The 26,870-nt window shown below is 45.9% G+C and overlaps 20 non-coding genes across 20 annotated transcripts; 1 reads left to right on the plus strand and 19 right to left on the minus strand.

Annotated features, from left to right (window-relative positions):
- Positions 1-1,177: 1,177 nt before the first annotated feature.
- trnav-aac (transfer RNA valine (anticodon AAC)) lies at positions 1,178-1,250 on the minus strand. Its single transcript has one exon. It is a non-coding gene; the product is annotated as a tRNA-Val (tRNA).
- A 1,193-nt stretch (positions 1,251-2,443) lies between these two features.
- Positions 2,444-2,516, minus strand: trnav-aac (transfer RNA valine (anticodon AAC)). Its single transcript has one exon. It is a non-coding gene; the product is annotated as a tRNA-Val (tRNA).
- Positions 2,517-3,709: 1,193 nt separating this feature from the next.
- trnav-aac (transfer RNA valine (anticodon AAC)) lies at positions 3,710-3,782 on the minus strand. Its single transcript has one exon. It is a non-coding gene; the product is annotated as a tRNA-Val (tRNA).
- Positions 3,783-4,974: 1,192 nt separating this feature from the next.
- On the minus strand, positions 4,975-5,047 carry trnav-aac (transfer RNA valine (anticodon AAC)). Its single transcript has one exon. It is a non-coding gene; the product is annotated as a tRNA-Val (tRNA).
- A 1,193-nt stretch (positions 5,048-6,240) lies between these two features.
- trnav-aac (transfer RNA valine (anticodon AAC)) lies at positions 6,241-6,313 on the minus strand. Its single transcript has one exon. It is a non-coding gene; the product is annotated as a tRNA-Val (tRNA).
- Positions 6,314-7,506: 1,193 nt separating this feature from the next.
- On the minus strand, positions 7,507-7,579 carry trnav-aac (transfer RNA valine (anticodon AAC)). The gene has a single exon. It is a non-coding gene; the product is annotated as a tRNA-Val (tRNA).
- Positions 7,580-8,771: 1,192 nt separating this feature from the next.
- trnav-aac (transfer RNA valine (anticodon AAC)) lies at positions 8,772-8,844 on the minus strand. The gene has a single exon. It is a non-coding gene; the product is annotated as a tRNA-Val (tRNA).
- A 1,193-nt stretch (positions 8,845-10,037) lies between these two features.
- On the minus strand, positions 10,038-10,110 carry trnav-aac (transfer RNA valine (anticodon AAC)). The gene has a single exon. It is a non-coding gene; the product is annotated as a tRNA-Val (tRNA).
- Positions 10,111-11,302: 1,192 nt separating this feature from the next.
- Positions 11,303-11,375, minus strand: trnav-aac (transfer RNA valine (anticodon AAC)). The gene has a single exon. It is a non-coding gene; the product is annotated as a tRNA-Val (tRNA).
- A 1,193-nt stretch (positions 11,376-12,568) lies between these two features.
- Positions 12,569-12,641, minus strand: trnav-aac (transfer RNA valine (anticodon AAC)). The gene has a single exon. It is a non-coding gene; the product is annotated as a tRNA-Val (tRNA).
- Positions 12,642-13,833: 1,192 nt separating this feature from the next.
- trnav-aac (transfer RNA valine (anticodon AAC)) lies at positions 13,834-13,906 on the minus strand. Its single transcript has one exon. It is a non-coding gene; the product is annotated as a tRNA-Val (tRNA).
- A 1,192-nt stretch (positions 13,907-15,098) lies between these two features.
- trnav-aac (transfer RNA valine (anticodon AAC)) lies at positions 15,099-15,171 on the minus strand. The gene has a single exon. It is a non-coding gene; the product is annotated as a tRNA-Val (tRNA).
- A 1,193-nt stretch (positions 15,172-16,364) lies between these two features.
- Positions 16,365-16,437, minus strand: trnav-aac (transfer RNA valine (anticodon AAC)). Its single transcript has one exon. It is a non-coding gene; the product is annotated as a tRNA-Val (tRNA).
- Positions 16,438-17,630: 1,193 nt separating this feature from the next.
- On the minus strand, positions 17,631-17,703 carry trnav-cac (transfer RNA valine (anticodon CAC)). Its single transcript has one exon. It is a non-coding gene; the product is annotated as a tRNA-Val (tRNA).
- A 1,192-nt stretch (positions 17,704-18,895) lies between these two features.
- Positions 18,896-18,968, minus strand: trnav-cac (transfer RNA valine (anticodon CAC)). Its single transcript has one exon. It is a non-coding gene; the product is annotated as a tRNA-Val (tRNA).
- A 1,193-nt stretch (positions 18,969-20,161) lies between these two features.
- On the minus strand, positions 20,162-20,234 carry trnav-cac (transfer RNA valine (anticodon CAC)). The gene has a single exon. It is a non-coding gene; the product is annotated as a tRNA-Val (tRNA).
- A 241-nt stretch (positions 20,235-20,475) lies between these two features.
- trnad-guc (transfer RNA aspartic acid (anticodon GUC)) lies at positions 20,476-20,547 on the plus strand. The gene has a single exon. It is a non-coding gene; the product is annotated as a tRNA-Asp (tRNA).
- Positions 20,548-22,691: 2,144 nt separating this feature from the next.
- Positions 22,692-22,764, minus strand: trnav-aac (transfer RNA valine (anticodon AAC)). Its single transcript has one exon. It is a non-coding gene; the product is annotated as a tRNA-Val (tRNA).
- Positions 22,765-23,956: 1,192 nt separating this feature from the next.
- Positions 23,957-24,029, minus strand: trnav-cac (transfer RNA valine (anticodon CAC)). Its single transcript has one exon. It is a non-coding gene; the product is annotated as a tRNA-Val (tRNA).
- Positions 24,030-26,488: 2,459 nt separating this feature from the next.
- trnav-cac (transfer RNA valine (anticodon CAC)) lies at positions 26,489-26,561 on the minus strand. Its single transcript has one exon. It is a non-coding gene; the product is annotated as a tRNA-Val (tRNA).
- Between the last annotated feature and the right edge of the window lie 309 nt (positions 26,562-26,870).

Raw genomic sequence — 26,870 nt, forward strand, 5'->3', positions numbered from 1 at the left:
TTACGCATGTGCCCAAGATCATGCTACATTCACACTTGATTGCAAACATTTCAGATGCCAGACAACATGATTTCTGAATGGATTCAGTCACAGCTGCTGTGCCATTGAGTGACAGTTGTTGTCGACTAAACTCAAAGCCTCCCTTGTATAGCTCTAAGAATTCCCTTTAAAGGCCGGAACAGCGCCACCTGTTTTTTTTTCCTAGCCAAAAGTGGTACTGGAGCAGTCCTCGTTAGTATAGTGGACAGTATCTCCGCTTGTCACGGGGAAGACCAGGGTTCGATTCCCTGACGGGGAGTTTTCTACCAGCTGCAAGTAAGACAACAGCCATTTAACACAGATTGTGGTGACATATCAAGCGTGTTCCTCCTGTCAGAGACCGCTTCACGTTGACGATATGATCAACAACCACAGCATGCATGAAAGTTTTTCACTGCTCATCAGAATGGAAAATTCATCACTACCAACATGCTGATATCTCAAATCATTTGTCCATGAAATGTGATATTCTTACCACACATTGGTTTAGGGGGGAAGCCATGGAGAAGGACTTCTGGTTGGTCTCAAGGAAGTTCTGGCCAACAATGAGACTACTCAGGAGCAGCACACAAGGTCCAGTTTTCAGTCAAGTGTGAAGCGGTTGGAATGAGAGTCGGCACCTACAAGGGAGGAGAACTGCTGTCCCTGACTCGGGGTATTGTCAGATGGTGGAACGAGCCCTGTGAGGAACTCCGGATCCCGACCAACTCAACTCGAGGTGCAGCTGAGGGACCTCAGAATTGCTTCTCTGCTCTTTGCAGATGATGTTGATCTGTTGGCTTCATCAGGCCGTGACCTTCAGCACACACTGGGGCAGTTTGCAGTCGAGTGTGAAGCAATCACTATTACAGATAGCACCTACAAGTACGAAGCCGTGGTTCACAACCAGAGAGTGGAGGATTGCTCACCCCTAGATGGGAGAGAGTGACTGCCAAAAATGACCGAGTTCAAGTATCTCTGAGAGAAAACATTATTCACATAGTGCTTCTTTTCATCCAGTTTGCTGGGAACACAACTCAAAAGACTTTGATTGTGTGGAGGAAGAGCTAACACTGGGGGAGTTGTACTTATTATCCAATTTACTGACAATTCTTCTAAGTAGAGTTTTATTGTGTGGAGTAAGCAGAAATAAGAAGAGTGTTTCCGCCCTGTTTTGAACAGGGGACCTTTTGCGTGTTAGGCAAACGTGATAACCACTACACTACGGAAACTGCTGAAAATGACTTTTACGCATGTGCCCAAGATCATGCTACATTCACACTTGATTGCAAACATTTCAGATGCCAGACAACATGATTTCTGAATGGATTCAGTCACAGCTGCTGTGCCATTGAGTGACAGTTGTTGTCGACTAAACTCAAAGCCTCCCTTGTATAGCTCTAAGAATTCCCTTTAAAGGCCGGAACAGCGCCACTTGTTTTTTTTTCCTAGCCAAAAGTGGTACTGGAGCAGTCCTCGTTAGTATAGTGGACAGTATCTCCGCTTGTCACAGGGAAGACCAGGGTTCGATTCCCTGACGGGGAGTTTTCTACCAGCTGCAAGTAAGACAACAGCCATTTAACACAGATTGTGGTGACATATCAAGCGTGTTCCTCCTGTCAGAGACCGCTTCACGTTGACGATATGATCAACAACCACAACATGCATGAAAGTTTTTCACTGCTCATCAGAATGGAAAATTCATCACTACCAACATGCTGATATCTCAAATCATTTGTCCATGAAATGTGATATTCTTACCACACATTGGTTTAGGGGGGAAGCCATGGAGAAGGACTTCTGGTTGGTCTCAAGGAAGTTCTGGCAAACTATTAAGACTACTCAGGAGCAGCACACAAGGTCCAGTTTTCAGTCAAGTGTGAAGCGGTTGGAATGAGAGTCGGCACCTACAAGGGAGGAGAACTGCTGTCCCTGACTCGGGGTATTGTCAGATGGTGGAACGAGCCCTGTGAGGAACTCCGGATCCCGACCAACTCAACTCGAGGTGCAGCTGAGGGACCTCAGAATTGCTTCTCTGCTCTTTGCAGATGATGTTGATCTGTTGGCTTCATCAGGCCGTGACCTTCAGCACACACTGGGGCAGTTTGCAGTCGAGTGTGAAGCAATCACTATTACAGATAGCACCTACAAGTACGAAGCCGTGGTTCACAACCAGAGAGTGGAGGATTGCTCACCCCTAGATGGGAGTGAGTGACTGCCCAAAATGACCGAGTTCAAGTATCTCTGAGAGAAAACATTATTCACATAGTGCTTCTTCTCATCCAGTTTGCTGGGAACACAACTCAAAAGACTTTGATTGTGTGGAGGAAGAGCTAACACTGGGGGAGTTGTACTTATTATCCAATTTACTGACAATTCTTCTAAGTAGAGTTTTATTGTGTGGAGTAAGCAGAAATAAGAAGAGTGTTTCCGCCCTGTTTTGAACAGGGGACCTTTTGCGTGTTAGGCAAACGTGATAACCACTACACTACGGAAACTGCTGAAAATGACTTTTACGCATGTGCCCAAGATCATGCTACATTCACACTTGATTGCAAACATTTCAGATGCCAGACAACATGATTTCTGAATGGATTCAGTCACAGCTGCTGTGCCATTGAGTGACAGTTGTTGTCGACTAAACTCAAAGCCTCCCTTGTATAGCTCTAAGAATTCCCTTTAAAGGCCGGAACAGCGCCACTTGTTTTTTTTTCCTAGCCAAAAGTGGTACTGGAGCAGTCCTCGTTAGTATAGTGGACAGTATCTCCGCTTGTCACGGGGAAGACCAGGGTTCGATTCCCTGACGGGGAGTTTTCTACCAGCTGCAAGTAAGACAACAGCCATTTAACACAGATTGTGGTGACATATCAAGCGTGTTCCTCCTGTCAGAGACCGCTTCACGTTGACGATATGATCAACAACCACAGCATGCATGAAAGTTTTTCACTGCTCATCAGAATGGAAAATTCATCACTACCAACATGCTGATATCTCAAATCATTTGTCCATGAAATGTGATATTCTTACCACACATTGGTTTAGGGGGGAAGCCATGGAGAAGGACTTCTGGTTGGTCTCAAGGAAGTTCTGGCAAACTATTAAGACTACTCAGGAGCAGCACACAAGGTCCAGTTTTCAGTCAAGTGTGAAGCGGTTGGAATGAGAGTCGGCACCTACAAGGGAGGAGAACTGCTGTCCCTGACTCGGGGTATTGTCAGATGGTGGAACGAGCCCTGTGAGGAACTCCGGATCCCGACCAACTCAACTCGAGGTGCAGCTGAGGGACCTCAGAATTGCTTCTCTGCTCTTTGCAGATGATGTTGATCTGTTGGCTTCATCAGGCCGTGACCTTCAGCACACACTGGGGCAGTTTGCAGTCGAGTGTGAAGCAATCACTATTACAGATAGCACCTACAAGTACGAAGCCGTGGTTCACAACCAGAGAGTGGAGGATTGCTCACCCCTAGATGGGAGTGAGTGACTGCCCAAAATGACCGAGTTCAAGTATCTCTGAGAGAAAACATTATTCACATAGTGCTTCTTTTCATCCAGTTTGCTGGGAACACAACTCAAAAGACTTTGATTGTGTGGAGGACGAGCTAACACTGGGGGAGTTGTACTTATTATCCAATTTACTGACAATTCCTCTAAGGAGAGTTTTATTGTGTGGAGTAAGCAGGAATAAGAAGCGTGTTTCCTCCCTGTTTCGAACAGGGGACCTTTTGCGTGTTAGGCAAACATGATAACCACTACACTACGGAAACTGCTGAAAATGACTTTTACGCATGTGCCCAAGATCATGCTACATTCACACTTGATTGCAAACATTTCAGATGCCAGACAACATGATTTCTGAATGGATTCAGTCACAGCTGCTGTGCCATTGAGTGACAGTTGTTGTCGACTAAACTCAAAGCCTCCCTTGTATAGCTCTAAGAATTCCCTTTAAAGGCCGGAACAGCGCCACCTGTTTTTTTTTCCTAGCCAAAAGTGGTACTGGAGCAGTCCTCGTTAGTATAGTGGACAGTATCTCCGCTTGTCACGGGGAAGACCAGGGTTCGATTCCCTGACGGGGAGTTTTCTACCAGCTGCAAGTAAGACAACAGCCATTTAACACAGATTGTGGTGACATATCAAGCGTGTTCCTCCTGTCAGAGACCGCTTCATGTTGACGATATGATCAACAACCACAGCATGCATGAAAGTTTTTCACTGCTCATCAGAATGGAAAATTCATCACTACCAACATGCTGATATCTCAAATCATTTGTCCATGAAATGTGATATTCTTACCACACATTGGTTTAGGGGGGAAGCCATGGAGAAGGACTTCTGGTTGGTCTCAAGGAAGTTCTGGCCAACAATGAGACTACTCAGGAGCAGCACACAAGGTCCAGTTTTCAGTCAAGTGTGAAGCGGTTGGAATGAGAGTCGGCACCTACAAGGGAGGAGAACTGCTGTCCCTGACTCGGGGTATTGTCAGATGGTGGAACGAGCCCTGTGAGGAACTCCGGATCCCGACCAACTCAACTCGAGGTGCAGCTGAGGGACCTCAGAATTGCTTCTCTGCTCTTTGCAGATGATGTTGATCTGTTGGCTTCATCAGGCCGTGACCTTCAGCACACACTGGGGCAGTTTGCAGTCGAGTGTGAAGCAATCACTATTACAGATAGCACCTACAAGTACGAAGCCGTGGTTCACAACCAGAGAGTGGAGGATTGCTCACCCCTAGATGGGAGAGAGTGACTGCCAAAAATGACCGAGTTCAAGTATCTCTGAGAGAAAACATTATTCACATAGTGCTTCTTTTCATCCAGTTTGCTGGGAACACAACTCAAAAGACTTTGATTGTGTGGAGGAAGAGCTAACACTGGGGGAGTTGTACTTATTATCCAATTTACTGACAATTCTTCTAAGTAGAGTTTTATTGTGTGGAGTAAGCAGAAATAAGAAGAGTGTTTCCGCCCTGTTTTGAACAGGGGACCTTTTGCGTGTTAGGCAAACGTGATAACCACTACACTACGGAAACTGCTGAAAATGACTTTTACGCATGTGCCCAAGATCATGCTACATTCACACTTGATTGCAAACATTTCAGATGCCAGACAACATGATTTCTGAATGGATTCAGTCACAGCTGCTGTGCCATTGAGTGACAGTTGTTGTCGACTAAACTCAAAGCCTCCCTTGTATAGCTCTAAGAATTCCCTTTAAAGGCCGGAACAGCGCCACTTGTTTTTTTTTCCTAGCCAAAAGTGGTACTGGAGCAGTCCTCGTTAGTATAGTGGACAGTATCTCCGCTTGTCACGGGGAAGACCAGGGTTCGATTCCCTGACGGGGAGTTTTCTACCAGCTGCAAGTAAGACAACAGCCATTTAACACAGATTGTGGTGACATATCAAGCGTGTTCCTCCTGTCAGAGACCGCTTCACGTTGACGATATGATCAACAACCACAGCATGCATGAAAGTTTTTCACTGCTCATCAGAATGGAAAATTCATCACTACCAACATGCTGATATCTCAAATCATTTGTCCATGAAATGTGATATTCTTACCACACATTGGTTTAGGGGGGAAGCCATGGAGAAGGACTTCTGGTTGGTCTCAAGGAAGTTCTGGCAAACTATTAAGACTACTCAGGAGCAGCACACAAGGTCCAGTTTTCAGTCAAGTGTGAAGCGGTTGGAATGAGAGTCGGCACCTACAAGGGAGGAGAACTGCTGTCCCTGACTCGGGGTATTGTCAGATGGTGGAACGAGCCCTGTGAGGAACTCCGGATCCCGACCAACTCAACTCGAGGTGCAGCTGAGGGACCTCAGAATTGCTTCTCTGCTCTTTGCAGATGATGTTGATCTGTTGGCTTCATCAGGCCGTGACCTTCAGCACACACTGGGGCAGTTTGCAGTCGAGTGTGAAGCAATCACTATTACAGATAGCACCTACAAGTACGAAGCCGTGGTTCACAACCAGAGAGTGGAGGATTGCTCACCCCTAGATGGGAGTGAGTGACTGCCCAAAATGACCGAGTTCAAGTATCTCTGAGAGAAAACATTATTCACATAGTGCTTCTTTTCATCCAGTTTGCTGGGAACACAACTCAAAAGACTTTGATTGTGTGGAGGACGAGCTAACACTGGGGGAGTTGTACTTATTATCCAATTTACTGACAATTCCTCTAAGGAGAGTTTTATTGTGTGGAGTAAGCAGGAATAAGAAGCGTGTTTCCTCCCTGTTTCGAACAGGGGACCTTTTGCGTGTTAGGCAAACATGATAACCACTACACTACGGAAACTGCTGAAAATGACTTTTACGCATGTGCCCAAGATCATGCTACATTCACACTTGATTGCAAACATTTCAGATGCCAGACAACATGATTTCTGAATGGATTCAGTCACAGCTGCTGTGCCATTGAGTGACAGTTGTTGTCGACTAAACTCAAAGCCTCCCTTGTATAGCTCTAAGAATTCCCTTTAAAGGCCGGAACAGCGCCACCTGTTTTTTTTTCCTAGCCAAAAGTGGTACTGGAGCAGTCCTCGTTAGTATAGTGGACAGTATCTCCGCTTGTCACGGGGAAGACCAGGGTTCGATTCCCTGACGGGGAGTTTTCTACCAGCTGCAAGTAAGACAACAGCCATTTAACACAGATTGTGGTGACATATCAAGCGTGTTCCTCCTGTCAGAGACCGCTTCACGTTGACGATATGATCAACAACCACAGCATGCATGAAAGTTTTTCACTGCTCATCAGAATGGAAAATTCATCACTACCAACATGCTGATATCTCAAATCATTTGTCCATGAAATGTGATATTCTTACCACACATTGGTTTAGGGGGGAAGCCATGGAGAAGGACTTCTGGTTGGTCTCAAGGAAGTTCTGGCAAACTATTAAGACTACTCAGGAGCAGCACACAAGGTCCAGTTTTCAGTCAAGTGTGAAGCGGTTGGAATGAGAGTCGGCACCTACAAGGGAGGAGAACTGCTGTCCCTGACTCGGGGTATTGTCAGATGGTGGAACGAGCCCTGTGAGGAACTCCGGATCCCGACCAACTCAACTCGAGGTGCAGCTGAGGGACCTCAGAATTGCTTCTCTGCTCTTTGCAGATGATGTTGATCTGTTGGCTTCATCAGGCCGTGACCTTCAGCACACACTGGGGCAGTTTGCAGTCGAGTGTGAAGCAATCACTATTACAGATAGCACCTACAAGTACGAAGCCGTGGTTCACAACCAGAGAGTGGAGGATTGCTCACCCCTAGATGGGAGTGAGTGACTGCCCAAAATGACCGAGTTCAAGTATCTCTGAGAGAAAACATTATTCACATAGTGCTTCTTTTCATCCAGTTTGCTGGGAACACAACTCAAAAGACTTTGATTGTGTGGAGGACGAGCTAACACTGGGGGAGTTGTACTTATTATCCAATTTACTGACAATTCCTCTAAGGAGAGTTTTATTGTGTGGAGTAAGCAGGAATAAGAAGCGTGTTTCCTCCCTGTTTCGAACAGGGGACCTTTTGCGTGTTAGGCAAACATGATAACCACTACACTACGGAAACTGCTGAAAATGACTTTTACGCATGTGCCCAAGATCATGCTACATTCACACTTGATTGCAAACATTTCAGATGCCAGACAACATGATTTCTGAATGGATTCAGTCACAGCTGCTGTGCCATTGAGTGACAGTTGTTGTCGACTAAACTCAAAGCCTCCCTTGTATAGCTCTAAGAATTCCCTTTAAAGGCCGGAACAGCGCCACCTGTTTTTTTTTCCTAGCCAAAAGTGGTACTGGAGCAGTCCTCGTTAGTATAGTGGACAGTATCTCCGCTTGTCACGGGGAAGACCAGGGTTCGATTCCCTGACGGGGAGTTTTCTACCAGCTGCAAGTAAGACAACAGCCATTTAACACAGATTGTGGTGACATATCAAGCGTGTTCCTCCTGTCAGAGACCGCTTCATGTTGACGATATGATCAACAACCACAGCATGCATGAAAGTTTTTCACTGCTCATCAGAATGGAAAATTCATCACTACCAACATGCTGATATCTCAAATCATTTGTCCATGAAATGTGATATTCTTACCACACATTGGTTTAGGGGGGAAGCCATGGAGAAGGACTTCTGGTTGGTCTCAAGGAAGTTCTGGCCAACAATGAGACTACTCAGGAGCAGCACACAAGGTCCAGTTTTCAGTCAAGTGTGAAGCGGTTGGAATGAGAGTCGGCACCTACAAGGGAGGAGAACTGCTGTCCCTGACTCGGGGTATTGTCAGATGGTGGAACGAGCCCTGTGAGGAACTCCGGATCCCGACCAACTCAACTCGAGGTGCAGCTGAGGGACCTCAGAATTGCTTCTCTGCTCTTTGCAGATGATGTTGATCTGTTGGCTTCATCAGGCCGTGACCTTCAGCACACACTGGGGCAGTTTGCAGTCGAGTGTGAAGCAATCACTATTACAGATAGCACCTACAAGTACGAAGCCGTGGTTCACAACCAGAGAGTGGAGGATTGCTCACCCCTAGATGGGAGAGAGTGACTGCCAAAAATGACCGAGTTCAAGTATCTCTGAGAGAAAACATTATTCACATAGTGCTTCTTTTCATCCAGTTTGCTGGGAACACAACTCAAAAGACTTTGATTGTGTGGAGGAAGAGCTAACACTGGGGGAGTTGTACTTATTATCCAATTTACTGACAATTCTTCTAAGTAGAGTTTTATTGTGTGGAGTAAGCAGAAATAAGAAGAGTGTTTCCGCCCTGTTTTGAACAGGGGACCTTTTGCGTGTTAGGCAAACGTGATAACCACTACACTACGGAAACTGCTGAAAATGACTTTTACGCATGTGCCCAAGATCATGCTACATTCACACTTGATTGCAAACATTTCAGATGCCAGACAACATGATTTCTGAATGGATTCAGTCACAGCTGCTGTGCCATTGAGTGACAGTTGTTGTCGACTAAACTCAAAGCCTCCCTTGTATAGCTCTAAGAATTCCCTTTAAAGGCCGGAACAGCGCCACTTGTTTTTTTTTCCTAGCCAAAAGTGGTACTGGAGCAGTCCTCGTTAGTATAGTGGACAGTATCTCCGCTTGTCACGGGGAAGACCAGGGTTCGATTCCCTGACGGGGAGTTTTCTACCAGCTGCAAGTAAGACAACAGCCATTTAACACAGATTGTGGTGACATATCAAGCGTGTTCCTCCTGTCAGAGACCGCTTCACGTTGACGATATGATCAACAACCACAGCATGCATGAAAGTTTTTCACTGCTCATCAGAATGGAAAATTCATCACTACCAACATGCTGATATCTCAAATCATTTGTCCATGAAATGTGATATTCTTACCACACATTGGTTTAGGGGGGAAGCCATGGAGAAGGACTTCTGGTTGGTCTCAAGGAAGTTCTGGCAAACTATTAAGACTACTCAGGAGCAGCACACAAGGTCCAGTTTTCAGTCAAGTGTGAAGCGGTTGGAATGAGAGTCGGCACCTACAAGGGAGGAGAACTGCTGTCCCTGACTCGGGGTATTGTCAGATGGTGGAACGAGCCCTGTGAGGAACTCCGGATCCCGACCAACTCAACTCGAGGTGCAGCTGAGGGACCTCAGAATTGCTTCTCTGCTCTTTGCAGATGATGTTGATCTGTTGGCTTCATCAGGCCGTGACCTTCAGCACACACTGGGGCAGTTTGCAGTCGAGTGTGAAGCAATCACTATTACAGATAGCACCTACAAGTACGAAGCCGTGGTTCACAACCAGAGAGTGGAGGATTGCTCACCCCTAGATGGGAGTGAGTGACTGCCCAAAATGACCGAGTTCAAGTATCTCTGAGAGAAAACATTATTCACATAGTGCTTCTTTTCATCCAGTTTGCTGGGAACACAACTCAAAAGACTTTGATTGTGTGGAGGACGAGCTAACACTGGGGGAGTTGTACTTATTATCCAATTTACTGACAATTCCTCTAAGGAGAGTTTTATTGTGTGGAGTAAGCAGGAATAAGAAGCGTGTTTCCTCCCTGTTTCGAACAGGGGACCTTTTGCGTGTTAGGCAAACATGATAACCACTACACTACGGAAACTGCTGAAAATGACTTTTACGCATGTGCCCAAGATCATGCTACATTCACACTTGATTGCAAACATTTCAGATGCCAGACAACATGATTTCTGAATGGATTCAGTCACAGCTGCTGTGCCATTGAGTGACAGTTGTTGTCGACTAAACTCAAAGCCTCCCTTGTATAGCTCTAAGAATTCCCTTTAAAGGCCGGAACAGCGCCACCTGTTTTTTTTTCCTAGCCAAAAGTGGTACTGGAGCAGTCCTCGTTAGTATAGTGGACAGTATCTCCGCTTGTCACGGGGAAGACCAGGGTTCGATTCCCTGACGGGGAGTTTTCTACCAGCTGCAAGTAAGACAACAGCCATTTAACACAGATTGTGGTGACATATCAAGCGTGTTCCTCCTGTCAGAGACCGCTTCATGTTGACGATATGATCAACAACCACAGCATGCATGAAAGTTTTTCACTGCTCATCAGAATGGAAAATTCATCACTACCAACATGCTGATATCTCAAATCATTTGTCCATGAAATGTGATATTCTTACCACACATTGGTTTAGGGGGGAAGCCATGGAGAAGGACTTCTGGTTGGTCTCAAGGAAGTTCTGGCCAACAATGAGACTACTCAGGAGCAGCACACAAGGTCCAGTTTTCAGTCAAGTGTGAAGCGGTTGGAATGAGAGTCGGCACCTACAAGGGAGGAGAACTGCTGTCCCTGACTCGGGGTATTGTCAGATGGTGGAACGAGCCCTGTGAGGAACTCCGGATCCCGACCAACTCAACTCGAGGTGCAGCTGAGGGACCTCAGAATTGCTTCTCTGCTCTTTGCAGATGATGTTGATCTGTTGGCTTCATCAGGCCGTGACCTTCAGCACACACTGGGGCAGTTTGCAGTCGAGTGTGAAGCAATCACTATTACAGATAGCACCTACAAGTACGAAGCCGTGGTTCACAACCAGAGAGTGGAGGATTGCTCACCCCTAGATGGGAGAGAGTGACTGCCAAAAATGACCGAGTTCAAGTATCTCTGAGAGAAAACATTATTCACATAGTGCTTCTTTTCATCCAGTTTGCTGGGAACACAACTCAAAAGACTTTGATTGTGTGGAGGAAGAGCTAACACTGGGGGAGTTGTACTTATTATCCAATTTACTGACAATTCTTCTAAGTAGAGTTTTATTGTGTGGAGTAAGCAGAAATAAGAAGAGTGTTTCCGCCCTGTTTTGAACAGGGGACCTTTTGCGTGTTAGGCAAACGTGATAACCACTACACTACGGAAACTGCTGAAAATGACTTTTACGCATGTGCCCAAGATCATGCTACATTCACACTTGATTGCAAACATTTCAGATGCCAGACAACATGATTTCTGAATGGATTCAGTCACAGCTGCTGTGCCATTGAGTGACAGTTGTTGTCGACTAAACTCAAAGCCTCCCTTGTATAGCTCTAAGAATTCCCTTTAAAGGCCGGAACAGCGCCACTTGTTTTTTTTTCCTAGCCAAAAGTGGTACTGGAGCAGTCCTCGTTAGTATAGTGGACAGTATCTCCGCTTGTCACGGGGAAGACCAGGGTTCGATTCCCTGACGGGGAGTTTTCTACCAGCTGCAAGTAAGACAACAGCCATTTAACACAGATTGTGGTGACATATCAAGCGTGTTCCTCCTGTCAGAGACCGCTTCACGTTGACGATATGATCAACAACCACAGCATGCATGAAAGTTTTTCACTGCTCATCAGAATGGAAAATTCATCACTACCAACATGCTGATATCTCAAATCATTTGTCCATGAAATGTGATATTCTTACCACACATTGGTTTAGGGGGGAAGCCATGGAGAAGGACTTCTGGTTGGTCTCAAGGAAGTTCTGGCAAACTATTAAGACTACTCAGGAGCAGCACACAAGGTCCAGTTTTCAGTCAAGTGTGAAGCGGTTGGAATGAGAGTCGGCACCTACAAGGGAGGAGAACTGCTGTCCCTGACTCGGGGTATTGTCAGATGGTGGAACGAGCCCTGTGAGGAACTCCGGATCCCGACCAACTCAACTCGAGGTGCAGCTGAGGGACCTCAGAATTGCTTCTCTGCTCTTTGCAGATGATGTTGATCTGTTGGCTTCATCAGGCCGTGACCTTCAGCACACACTGGGGCAGTTTGCAGTCGAGTGTGAAGCAATCACTATTACAGATAGCACCTACAAGTACGAAGCCGTGGTTCACAACCAGAGAGTGGAGGATTGCTCACCCCTAGATGGGAGTGAGTGACTGCCCAAAATGACCGAGTTCAAGTATCTCTGAGAGAAAACATTATTCACATAGTGCTTCTTTTCATCCAGTTTGCTGGGAACACAACTCAAAAGACTTTGATTGTGTGGAGGACGAGCTAACACTGGGGGAGTTGTACTTATTATCCAATTTACTGACAATTCCTCTAAGGAGAGTTTTATTGTGTGGAGTAAGCAGGAATAAGAAGCGTGTTTCCTCCCTGTTTCGAACAGGGGACCTTTTGCGTGTTAGGCAAACATGATAACCACTACACTACGGAAACTGCTGAAAATGACTTTTACGCATGTGCCCAAGATCATGCTACATTCACACTTGATTGCAAACATTTCAGATGCCAGACAACATGATTTCTGAATGGATTCAGTCACAGCTGCTGTGCCATTGAGTGACAGTTGTTGTCGACTAAACTCAAAGCCTCCCTTGTATAGCTCTAAGAATTCCCTTTAAAGGCCGGAACAGCGCCACCTGTTTTTTTTTCCTAGCCAAAAGTGGTACTGGAGCAGTCCTCGTTAGTATAGTGGACAGTATCTCCGCTTGTCACGGGGAAGACCAGGGTTCGATTCCCTGACGGGGAGTTTTCTACCAGCTGCAAGTAAGACAACAGCCATTTAACACAGATTGTGGTGACATATCAAGCGTGTTCCTCCTGTCAGAGACCGCTTCACGTTGACGATATGATCAACAACCACAGCATGCATGAAAGTTTTTCACTGCTCATCAGAATGGAAAATTCATCACTACCAACATGCTGATATCTCAAATCATTTGTCCATGAAATGTGATATTCTTACCACACATTGGTTTAGGGGGGAAGCCATGGAGAAGGACTTCTGGTTGGTCTCAAGGAAGTTCTGGCCAACAATGAGACTACTCAGGAGCAGCACACAAGGTCCAGTTTTCAGTCAAGTGTGAAGCGGTTGGAATGAGAGTCGGCACCTACAAGGGAGGAGAACTGCTGTCCCTGACTCGGGGTATTGTCAGATGGTGGAACGAGCCCTGTGAGGAACTCCGGATCCCGACCAACTCAACTCGAGGTGCAGCTGAGGGACCTCAGAATTGCTTCTCTGCTCTTTGCAGATGATGTTGATCTGTTGGCTTCATCAGGCCGTGACCTTCAGCACACACTGGGGCAGTTTGCAGTCGAGTGTGAAGCAATCACTATTACAGATAGCACCTACAAGTACGAAGCCGTGGTTCACAACCAGAGAGTGGAGGATTGCTCACCCCTAGATGGGAGAGAGTGACTGCCAAAAATGACCGAGTTCAAGTATCTCTGAGAGAAAACATTATTCACATAGTGCTTCTTTTCATCCAGTTTGCTGGGAACACAACTCAAAAGACTTTGATTGTGTGGAGGAAGAGCTAACACTGGGGGAGTTGTACTTATTATCCAATTTACTGACAATTCTTCTAAGTAGAGTTTTATTGTGTGGAGTAAGCAGAAATAAGAAGAGTGTTTCCGCCCTGTTTTGAACAGGGGACCTTTTGCGTGTTAGGCAAACGTGATAACCACTACACTACGGAAACTGCTGAAAATGACTTTTACGCATGTGCCCAAGATCATGCTACATTCACACTTGATTGCAAACATTTCAGATGCCAGACAACATGATTTCTGAATGGATTCAGTCACAGCTGCTGTGCCATTGAGTGACAGTTGTTGTCGACTAAACTCAAAGCCTCCCTTGTATAGCTCTAAGAATTCCCTTTAAAGGCCGGAACAGCGCCACTTGTTTTTTTTTCCTAGCCAAAAGTGGTACTGGAGCAGTCCTCGTTAGTATAGTGGACAGTATCTCCGCTTGTCACGGGGAAGACCAGGGTTCGATTCCCTGACGGGGAGTTTTCTACCAGCTGCAAGTAAGACAACAGCCATTTAACACAGATTGTGGTGACATATCAAGCGTGTTCCTCCTGTCAGAGACCGCTTCACGTTGACGATATGATCAACAACCACAGCATGCATGAAAGTTTTTCACTGCTCATCAGAATGGAAAATTCATCACTACCAACATGCTGATATCTCAAATCATTTGTCCATGAAATGTGATATTCTTACCACACATTGGTTTAGGGGGGAAGCCATGGAGAAGGACTTCTGGTTGGTCTCAAGGAAGTTCTGGCCAACAATGAGACTACTCAGGAGCAGCACACAAGGTCCAGTTTTCAGTCAAGTGTGAAGCGGTTGGAATGAGAGTCGGCACCTACAAGGGAGGAGAACTGCTGTCCCTGACTCGGGGTATTGTCAGATGGTGGAACGAGCCCTGTGAGGAACTCCGGATCCCGACCAACTCAACTCGAGGTGCAGCTGAGGGACCTCAGAATTGCTTCTCTGCTCTTTGCAGATGATGTTGATCTGTTGGCTTCATCAGGCCGTGACCTTCAGCACACACTGGGGCAGTTTGCAGTCGAGTGTGAAGCAATCACTATTACAGATAGCACCTACAAGTACGAAGCCGTGGTTCACAACCAGAGAGTGGAGGATTGCTCACCCCTAGATGGGAGAGAGTGACTGCCAAAAATGACCGAGTTCAAGTATCTCTGAGAGAAAACATTATTCACATAGTGCTTCTTTTCATCCAGTTTGCTGGGAACACAACTCAAAAGACTTTGATTGTGTGGAGGAAGAGCTAACACTGGGGGAGTTGTACTTATTATCCAATTTACTGACAATTCTTCTAAGTAGAGTTTTATTGTGTGGAGTAAGCAGAAATAAGAAGAGTGTTTCCGCCCTGTTTTGAACAGGGGACCTTTTGCGTGTTAGGCAAACGTGATAACCACTACACTACGGAAACTGCTGAAAATGACTTTTACGCATGTGCCCAAGATCATGCTACATTCACACTTGATTGCAAACATTTCAGATGCCAGACAACATGATTTCTGAATGGATTCAGTCACAGCTGCTGTGCCATTGAGTGACAGTTGTTGTCGACTAAACTCAAAGCCTCCCTTGTATAGCTCTAAGAATTCCCTTTAAAGGCCGGAACAGCGCCACTTGTTTTTTTTTCCTAGCCAAAAGTGGTACTGGAGCAGTCCTCGTTAGTATAGTGGACAGTATCTCCGCTTGTCACGGGGAAGACCAGGGTTCGATTCCCTGACGGGGAGTTTTCTACCAGCTGCAAGTAAGACAACAGCCATTTAACACAGATTGTGGTGACATATCAAGCGTGTTCCTCCTGTCAGAGACCGCTTCACGTTGACGATATGATCAACAACCACAGCATGCATGAAAGTTTTTCACTGCTCATCAGAATGGAAAATTCATCACTACCAACATGCTGATATCTCAAATCATTTGTCCATGAAATGTGATATTCTTACCACACATTGGTTTAGGGGGGAAGCCATGGAGAAGGACTTCTGGTTGGTCTCAAGGAAGTTCTGGCAAACTATTAAGACTACTCAGGAGCAGCACACAAGGTCCAGTTTTCAGTCAAGTGTGAAGCGGTTGGAATGAGAGTCGGCACCTACAAGGGAGGAGAACTGCTGTCCCTGACTCGGGGTATTGTCAGATGGTGGAACGAGCCCTGTGAGGAACTCCGGATCCCGACCAACTCAACTCGAGGTGCAGCTGAGGGACCTCAGAATTGCTTCTCTGCTCTTTGCAGATGATGTTGATCTGTTGGCTTCATCAGGCCGTGACCTTCAGCACACACTGGGGCAGTTTGCAGTCGAGTGTGAAGCAATCACTATTACAGATAGCACCTACAAGTACGAAGCCGTGGTTCACAACCAGAGAGTGGAGGATTGCTCACCCCTAGATGGGAGTGAGTGACTGCCCAAAATGACCGAGTTCAAGTATCTCTGAGAGAAAACATTATTCACATAGTGCTTCTTTTCATCCAGTTTGCTGGGAACACAACTCAAAAGACTTTGATTGTGTGGAGGACGAGCTAACACTGGGGGAGTTGTACTTATTATCCAATTTACTGACAATTCCTCTAAGGAGAGTTTTATTGTGTGGAGTAAGCAGGAATAAGAAGCTTGTTTCCTCCCTGTTTCAAACAGGGGACCTTTTGCGTGTTAGGCAAACGTGATAACCACTACACTACGGAAACTGCTGAAAATGACTTTTACGCATGTGCCCAAGATCATGCTACATTCACACTTGATTGCAAACATTTCAGATGCCAGACAACATGATTTCTGAATGGATTCAGTCACAGCTGCTGTGCCATTGAGTGACAGTTGTTGTCGACTAAACTCAAAGCCTCCCTTGTATAGCTCTAAGAATTCCCTTTAAAGGCCGGAACAGCGCCACCTGTTTTTTTTTCCTAGCCAAAAGTGGTACTGGAGCAGTCCTCGTTAGTATAGTGGACAGTATCTCCGCTTGTCACGGGGAAGACCAGGGTTCGATTCCCTGACGGGGAGTTTTCTACCAGCTGCAAGTAAGACAACAGCCATTTAACACAGATTGTGGTGACATATCAAGCGTGTTCCTCCTGTCAGAGACCGCTTCACGTTGACGATATGATCAACAACCACAGCATGCATGAAAGTTTTTCACTGCTCATCAGAATGGAAAATTCATCACTACCAACATGCTGATATCTCAAATCATTTGTCCATGAAATGTGATATTCTTACCACACATTGGTTTAGGGGGGAAGCCATGGAGAAGGACTTCTGGTTGGTCTCAAGGAAGTTCTGGCAAACAATAAGACTACTCAGGAGCAGCACACAAGGTCCAGTTTTCAGTCAAGTGTGAAGCGGTTGGAATGAGAGTCGGCACCTACAAGGGAGGAGAACTGCTGTCCCTGACTCGGGGTATTGTCAGATGGTGGAACGAGCCCTGTGAGGAACTCCGGATCCCGACTAACTCAACTCGAGGTGCAGCTGAGGGACCTCAGAATTGCTTCTCTGCTCTTTGCAGATGATGTTGATCTGTTGGCTTCATCAGGCCGTGACCTTCAGCACACACTGGGGCAGTTTGCAGTCGAGTGTGAAGCAATCACTATTACAGATAGCACCTACAAGTACGAAGCCGTGGTTCACAACCAGAGAGTGGAGGATTGCTCACCCCTAGATGGCAGAGAGTGACTGCCCAAAATGACCGAGTTCAAGTATCTCTGAGAGAAAACATTATTCACATAGTGCTTCTTTTCATCCAGTTTGCTGGGAACACAACTCAAAAGACTTTGATTGTGTGAAAGAAGAGCTAACACTGGGGGAGTTGTACTTATTATCCAATTTACTGACAATTCTTCTAAGGAGAGTTTTATTGTGTGGAGTAAGCAGGAATAAAGAAGAGTGTTTCCACCCAGTTTCGAACGGGGGACCTTTTGCATGTGAGGCAAATGTGATAACCACTACACTACGGAAACTGCTGAAAATGACTTTTACGCATGTGCCCAAGATCATGCTACATTCACACTTGATTGCAAACATTTCAGATGCCAGACAACATGATTTCTGAATGGATTCAGTCACAGCTGCTGTGCCATTGAGTGACAGTTGTTGTCGACTAAACTCAAAGCCTCCCTTGTATAGCTCTAAGAATTCCCTTTAAAGGCCGGAACAGCGCCACCTGTTTTTTTTTCCAGGCCAAAAGTGGTACTGGAGCAGTCCTCGTTAGTATAGTGGACAGTATCTCTGCTTGTCATGCGGAAGACCAGGGTTCAATTCCCTGACGGGGAGTTTTCTACCAGCTGCAAGTAAGACAACAGCCATTTAACACAGATTGTGGTGACATATCAAGCGTGTTCCTCCTGTCAGAGACCACTTCACATTGACGATATGATCAACAACCACAGCATGCATGAAATTTTTTCACTGCTCATCAGAATGGAAAATTCATCACTACCAACATGCTGATATCTCAAATCATTTGTCCATGAAATGTGATATTCTTACCACACATTGGTTTAGGGGTGAAGCCATGGAGAAGGACTTCTGGTTGGTCTCAAGGAAGTTCTGGCCAACAATAAGACTACTCAGGAGCAGCACACAAGGTCCAGTTTTCAGTCAAGTGTGAAGCGGTTGGAATGAGAGTCGGCACCTACAAGGGAGGAGAACTGCTGTCCCTGACTCGGGGTATTGTCAGATGGTGGAACGAGCCCTGTGAGGAACTCCGGATCCCGACCAACTCAACTCGAGGTGCAGCTGAGGGACCTCAGAATTGCTTCTCTGCTCTTTGCAGATGATGTTGATCTGTTGGCTTCATCAGGCCGTGACCTTCAGCACACACTGGGGCAGTTTGCAGTCGAGTGTGAAGCAATCACTATTACAGATAGCATCTACAAGTACGAAGCCGTGGTTCACAACCAGAGAGTGGAGGATTGCTCACCCCTAGATGGGAGTGAGTGACTGCCCAAAATGACCGAGTTCAAGTATCTCTGAGAGAAAACATTATTCACATAGTGCTTCTTTTCCTTCAGTTTGCTGGGAACACAACTCAAAAGACTTTGATTGTGTGGAGGAAGAGCTAACACTGGGGGAGTTGTACTTATTATCCAATTTACTGACAATTCCTCTAAGTAGAGTTTTATTGTGTGGAGTAAGCAGGAATAAGAAGAGTGTTTCCGCCCTGTTTCGAACGGGGGACCTTTTGCATGTGAGGCAAACGTGATAACCACTACACTACGGAAACTGCTGAAAATGACTTTTACGCATGTGCCCAAGATCATGCTACATTCACACTTGATTGCAAACATTTCAGATGCCAGACAACATGATTTCTGAATGGATTCAGTCACAGCTGCTGTGCCATTGAGTGACAGTTGTTGTCGACTAAACTCAAAGCCTCCCTTGTATAGCTCTAAGAATTCCCTTTAAAGGCCGGAACAGCGCCACCTGTTTTTTTTTCCTAGCCAAAAGTGGTACTGGAGCAGTCCTCGTTAGTATAGTGGACAGTATCTCCGCTTGTCACGGGGAAGACCAGGGTTCGATTCCCTGACGGGGAGTTTTCTACCAGCTGCAAGTAAGACAACAGCCATTTAACACAGATTGTGGTGACATATCAAGCGTGTTCCTCCTGTCAGAGACCGCTTCACGTTGACGATATGATCAACAACCACAGCATGCATGAAAGTTTTTCACTGCTCATCAGAATGGAAAATTCATCACTACCAACATGCTGATATCTCAAATCATTTGTCCATGAAATGTGATATTCTTACCACACATTGGTTTAGGGGGGAAGCCATGGAGAAGGACTTCTGGTTGGTCTCAAGGAAGTTCTGGCAAACAATAAGACTACTCAGGAGCAGCACACAAGGTCCACTTTTCAGTCAAGTGTGAAGCGGTTGGAATGAGAGTCGGCACCTACAAGGGAGGAGAACTGCTGTCCCTGACTCGTGGTATTGTCAGATGGTGGAACGAGCCCTGTGAGGAACTCCGGATCCCGACCAACTCAACTCGAGCTGCAGCTGAGGGACCTCAGAATTGCTTCTCTGCTCTTTGCAGATGATGTTGATCTGTTGGCTTCATCAGGCCGTGACCTTCAGCACACACTGGGGCAGTTTGCAGTCGAGTGTGAAGCAATCACTATTACAGATAGCACCTACAAGTACGAAGCCGTGGTTCACAACCAGAGAGTGGAGGATTGCTCACCCCTAGATGGGAGTGAGTGACTGCCCAAAATGACCGAGTTCAAGTATCTCTGAGAGAAAACATTATTCACATAGTGCTTCTTCTCATCCAGTTTGCTGGGAACACAACTCAAAAGATTTTGATTGTGTGGAGGAAGAGCTAACACTGGGGGAGTTGTACTTATTATCCAATTTACTGACAATTCCTCTAAGTAGAGTTTTATTGTGTGGAGTAAGCAGGAATAAAGAAGAGTGTTTCCGCCCAGTTTTGAACGGGGGACCTTTTGCATGTGAGGCAAATGTGATAACCACTACACTACGGAAACTGCTGAAAATGACTTTTACGCATGTGCCCAAGATCATGCTACATTCACACTTGATTGCAAACATTTCAGATGCCAGACAACATGATTTCTGAATGGATTCAGTCACAGCTGCTGTGCCATTGAGTGACAGTTGTTGTCGACTAAACTCAAAGCCTCCCTTGTATAGCTCTAAGAATTCCCTTTAAAGGCCGGAACAGCGCCACCTGTTTTTTTTTCCTAGCCAAAAGTGGTACTGGAGCAGTCCTCGTTAGTATAGTGGACAGTATCTCTGCTTGTCATGCGGAAGACCAGGGTTCGATTCCCTGACGGGGAGTTTTCTACCAGCTGCAAGTAAGACAACAGCCATTTAACACAGATTGTGGTGACATATCAAGCGTGTTCCTCCTGTCAGAGACCACTTCACATTGACGATATGATCAACAACCACAGCATGCATGAAAGTTTTTCACTGCTCATCAGAATGGAAAATTCATCACTACCAACATGCTGATATCTCAAATCATTTGTCCATGAAATGTGATATTCTTACCACACATTGGTTTAGGGGGGAAGCCATGGAGAAGGACTTCTGGTTGGTCTCAAGGAAGTTCTGGCCAACAATGAGACTACTCAGGAGCAGCACACAAGGTCCAGTTTTCAGTCAAGTGTGAAGCGGTTGGAATGAGAGTCGGCACCTACAAGGGAGGAGAACTGCTGTCCCTGACTCGGGGTATTGTCAGATGGTGGAACGAGCCCTGTGAGGAACTCCGGATCCCGACCAACTCAACTCGAGGTGCAGCTGAGGGACCTCAGAATTGCTTCTCTGCTCTTTGCAGATGATGTTGATCTGTTGGCTTCATCAGGCCGTGACCTTCAGCACACACTGGGGCAGTTTGCAGTCGAGTGTGAAGCAATCATTATTACAGATAGCACCTACAAGTACGAAGCCGTGGTTCACAACCAGAGAGTGGAGGATTGCTCACCCCTAGATGGGAGTGAGTGACTGCCCAAAATGACCGAGTTCAAGTATCTCTGAGAGAAAACATTATTCACATAGTGCTTCTTTTCATCCATTTTGCTGGGAACACAACTCAAAAAACTTTGATTGTGTGGAGGAAGAGCTAACACTGGGGGAGTTGTACTTATTATCCAATTTACTGACAATTCCTCTAAGTAGAGTTTTATTGTGTGGAGTAAGCAGGAATAAGAAGAGTGTTTCCGCCCAGTTTCGAACGGGTGACCTTTTGCATGTGAGGCAAACATGATAACCACTACACTACGGAAACTGCTGAAAATGACTTTTACGCATGTGCCCAAGATCATGCTACATTCACACTTGATTGCAAACATTTCAGATGCCAGACAACATGATTTCTGAATGGATTCAGTCACAGCTGCTGTGCCATTGAGTGACAGTTGTTGTCGACTAAACTCAAAGCTTCCCTTGTATAGCTCTAAGAATTCCCTTTAAAGGCCGGAACAGCGCCACCTGTTTTTTTTTCCTAGCCAAAAGTGGTACTGGAGCAGTCCTCGTTAGTATAGTGGACAGTATCTCTGCTTGTCACGTGGAAGACCAGGGTTCGATTCCCTGACGGGGAGTTTTCTACCAGCTGCAAGTAAGACAACAGCCATTTAACACAGATTGTGGTGACATATCAAGCGTGTTCCTCCTGTCAGAGACCGCTTCACGTTGACGATATGATCAACAACCACAGCATGCATGAAAGTTTTTCACTGCTCATCAGAATGGAAAATTCATCACTACCAACATGCTGATATCTCAAATCATTTGTCCATGAAATGTGATATTCTTACCACACATTGGTTTAGGGGGGAAGCCATGGAGAAGGACTTCTGGTTGGTCTCAAGGAAGTTCTGGCCAACAATGAGACTACTCAGGAGCAGCACACAAGGTCCAGTTTTCAGTCAAGTGTGAAGCGGTTGGAATGAGAGTCGGCACCTACAAGGGAGGAGAACTGCTGTCCCTGACTCGGGGTATTGTCAGATGGTGGAACGAGCCCTGTGAGGAACTCCGGATCCCGACCAACTCAACTCGAGGTGCAGCTGAGAGACCTCAGAATTGCTTCTCTGCTCTTTGCAGATGATGTTGATCTGTTGGCTTCATCAGGCCGTGACCTTCAGCACACACTGGGGCAGTTTGCAGTCGAGTGTGAAGCAATCACTATTACAGATAGCACCTACAAGTACGAAGCCGTGGTTCACAACCAGAGAGTGGAGGATTGCTCACGCCTAGATGGGAGTGAGTGACTGCCCAAAAAGACCGAGTTCAAGTATCTCTGAGAGAAAACATTATTCACATAGTGCTTCTTCTCATCCAGTTTGCTGGGAACACAACTCAAAAGATTTTGATTGTGTGGAGGAAGAGCTAACACTGGGGGAGTTGTACTTATTATCCAATTTACTGACAATTCTTCTAAGTAGAGTTTTATTGTGTGGAGTAAGCAGAAATAAGAAGAGTGTTTCCACCCTGTTTTGAACAGGGGACCTTTTGCGTGTTAGGCAAACGTGAAAACCACTACACTACGGAAACTGCTGAAAATGACTTTTACGCATGTGCCCAAGATCATGCTACATTCACACTTGATTGCAAACATTTCAGATGCCAGACAACATGATTTCTGAATGGATTCAGTCACAGCTGCTGTGCCATTGAGTGACAGTTGTTGTCGACTAAACTCAAAGCCTCCCTTGTATAACTCTAAGAATTCCCTTTAAAGGCCGGAACAGCGCCACCTGTTTTTTTTTCCTAGCCAAAAGTGGTACTGGAGCAGTCCTCGTTAGTATAGTGGACAGTATCTCCGCTTGTCACGGGGAAGACCAGGGTTCGATTCCCTGACGGGGAGTTTTCTACCAGCTGCAAGTAAGACAACAGCCATTTAACACAGATTGTGGTGACATATCAAGCGTGTTCCTCCTGTCAGAGACCGCTTCACGTTGACGATATGATCAACAACCACAGCATGCATGAAAGTTTTTCACTGCTCATCAGAATGGAAAATTCATCACTACCAACATGCTGATATCTCAAATCATTTGTCCATGAAATGTGATATTCTTACCACACATTGGTTTAGGGGGGAAGCCATGGAGAAGGACTTCTGGTTGGTCTCAAGGAAGTTCTGGCAAACAATAAGACTACTCAGGAGCAGCACACAAGGTCCAGTTTTCAGTCAAGTGTGAAGCGGTTGGAATGAGAGTCGGCACCTACAAGGGAGGAGAACTGCTGTCCCTGACTCGGGGTATTGTCAGATGGTGGAACGAGCCCTGTGAGGAACTCCGGATCCCGACCAACTCAACTCGAGGTGCAGCTGAGGGACCTCAGAATTGCTTCTCTGCTCTTTGCAGATGATGTTGATCTGTTGGCTTCATCAGGCCGTGACCTTCAGCACACACTGGGGCAGTTTGCAGTCGAGTGTGAAGCAATCACTATTACAGATAGCACCTACAAGTACGAAGCCGTGGTTCACAACCAGAGAGTGGAGGATTGCTCACCCCTAGATGGGAGTGAGTGACTGCCCAAAATGACCGAGTTCAAGTATCTCTGAGAGAAAACATTATTCACATAGTGCTTCTTTTCATCCAGTTTGCTGGGAACACAACTCAAAAGACTTTGATTGTGTGGAGGAAGAGCTAACACTGGGGGAGTTGTACTTATTATCCAATTTACTGACAATTCCTCTAAGTAGAGTTTTATTGTGTGGAGTAAGCAGGAATAAGAAGAGTGTTCCCGCCCAGTTTCGAACGGGGGACCTTTTGCGTGTGAGGCAAACATGATAACCACTACACTACGGAAACTGCTGAAAATGACTTTTACGCATGTGCCCAAGATCATGCTACATTCACACTTGATTGCAAACATTTCAGATGCCAGACAACATGATTTCTGAATGGATTCAGTCACAGCTGCTGTGCCATTGAGTGACAGTTGTTGTCGACTAAACTCAAAGCCTCCCTTGTATAGCTCTAAGAATTCCCTTTAAAGGCCGGAACAGCGCCACCTTTTTTTTTTTCCTAGCCAAAAGTGGTACTGGAGCAGTCCTCGTTAGTATAGTGGACAGTATCTCCGCTTGTCACGGGGAAGACCAGGGTTCGATTCCCTGACGGGGAGTTTTCTACCAGCTGCAAGTAAGACAACAGCCATTTAACACAGATTGTGGTGACATATCAAGCGTGTTCCTCCTGTCAGAGACCACTTCACATTGACGATATGATCAACAACCACAGCATGCATGAAAGTTTTTCACTGCTCATCAGAATGGAAAATTCATCACTACCAACATGCTGATATCTCAAATCATTTGTCCATGAAATGTGATATTCTTACCACACATTGGTTTAGGGGGGAAGCCATGGAGAAGGACTTCTGGTTGGTCTCAAGGAAGTTCTGGCCAACAATGAGACTACTCAGGAGCAGCACACAAGGTCCAGTTTTCAGTCAAGTGTGAAGCGGTTGGAATGAGAGTCGGCACCTACAAGGGAGGAGAACTGCTGTCCCTGACTCGGGGTATTGTCAGATGGTGGAACGAGCCCTGTGAGGAACTCCGGATCCCTGACCAACTCAACTCGAGGTGCAGCTGAGGGACCTCAGAATTGCTTCTCTGCTCTTTGCAGATGATGTTGATCTGTTGGCTTCATCAGGCCGTGACCTTCAGCACACACTGGGGCAGTTTGCAGTCGAGTGTGAAGCAATCATTATTACAGATAGCACCTACAAGTACGAAGCCGTGGTTCACAACCAGAGAGTGGAGGATTGCTCACCCCTAGATGGGAGTGAGTGACTGCCCAAAATGACCGAGTTCAAGTATCTCTGAGAGAAAACATTATTCACATAGTGCTTCTTTTCATCCAGTTTGCTGGGAACACAACTCAAAAGACTTTGATTGTGTGGAGGAAGAGCTAACACTGGGGGAGTTGTACTTATTATCCAATTTACTGACAATTCTTCTAAGGAGAGTTTTATTGTGTGGAGTAAGCAGGAATAAAGAAGAGTGTTTCCGCCCAGTTTCAAACGGGGGACCTTTTTTATGTGAGGCAAACATGATAACCACTACACTACGGAAACTGCTGAAAATGACTTTTACGCATGTGCCCAAGATCATGCTACATTCACACTTGATTGCAAACATTTCAGATGCCAGACAACATGATTTCTGAATGGATTCAGTCACAGCTGCTGTGCCATTGAGTGACAGTTGTTGTCGACTAAACTCAAAGCCTCCCTTGTATAGCTCTAAGAATTCCCTTTAAAGGCCTGAACAGCGCCACCTGTTTTTTTTTCCTAGCCAAAAGTGGTACTGGAGCAGTCCTCGTTAGTATAGTGGACAGTATCTCAGCTTGTCACGCGGAAGACCAGGGTTCGATTCCCTGACGGGGAGTTTTCTACCAGCTGCAAGTAAGACAACAGCCATTTAACACAGATTGTGGTGACATATCAAGCGTGTTCCTCCTGTCAGAGACCACTTCACATTGACGATATGATCAACAACCACAGCATGCATGAAAGTTTTTCACTGCTCATCAGAATGGAAAATTCATCACTACCAACATGCTGATATCTCAAATCATTTGTCCATGAAATGTGATATTCTTACCACACATTGGTTTAGGGGGGAAGCCATGGAGAAGGACTTCTGGTTGGTCTCAAGGAAGTTCTGGCCAACAATGAGACTACTCAGGAGCAGCACACAAGGTCCAGTTTTCAGTCAAGTGTGAAGCGGTTGGAATGAGAGTCGGCACCTACAAGGGAGGAGAACTGCTGTCCCTGACTCGGGGTATTGTCAGATGGTGGAACGAGCCCTGTGAGGAACTCCGGATCCCGACCAACTCAACTCGAGGTGCAGCTGAGGGACCTCAGAATTGCTTCTCTGCTCTTTGCAGATGATGTTGATCTGTTGGCTTCATCAGGCCGTGACCTTCAGCACACACTGGGGCAGTTTGCAGTCGAGTGTGAAGCAATCACTATTACAGATAGCACCTACAAGTACGAAGCCGTGGTTCACAACCAGAGAGTGGAGGATTGCTCACCCCTAGATGGGAGTGAGTGACTGCCCAAAATGACTGAGTTCAAGTATCTCTGAGAGAAAACATTATTCACATAGTGCTTCTTCTCATCCAGTTTGCTGGGAACACAACTCAAAAGATTTTGATTGTGTGGAGGAAGAGCTAACACTGGGGGAGTTGTACTTATTATCCAATTTACTGACAATTCCTCTAAGTAGAGTTTTATTGTGTGGAGTAAGCAGAAATAAGAAGAGTGTTTCCGTCCTGTTTTGAACAGGGGACCTTTTGCGTGTGAGGCAAACGTGATAACCACTACACTACGGAAACTGCTGAAAATGACTTTTACGCATATGCCCAAGATCATGCTACATTCACACTTGATTGCAAACATTTCAGATGCCAGACAACATGATTTCTGAATGGATTCAGTCACAGCTGCTGTGCCATTGAGTGACAGTTGTTGTCGACTAAACTCAAAGCCTCCCTTGTATAGCTCTAAGAATTCCCTTTAAAGGCCGGAACAGCGCCACCTGTTTTTTTTTCCTAGCCAAAAGTGGTACTGGAGCAGTCCTCGTTAGTATAGTGGACAGTATCTCAGCTTGTCACGCGGAAGACCAGGGTTCGATTCCCAGACGG

Source organism: Cebidichthys violaceus, unplaced genomic scaffold (genome assembly GCF_023349555.1).
Source record: "Cebidichthys violaceus isolate CVI_PGR_0920_01 unplaced genomic scaffold, fCebVio1.0.p SCAF_32, whole genome shotgun sequence".
NCBI lineage: Eukaryota > Metazoa > Chordata > Actinopteri > Perciformes > Stichaeidae > Cebidichthys > Cebidichthys violaceus.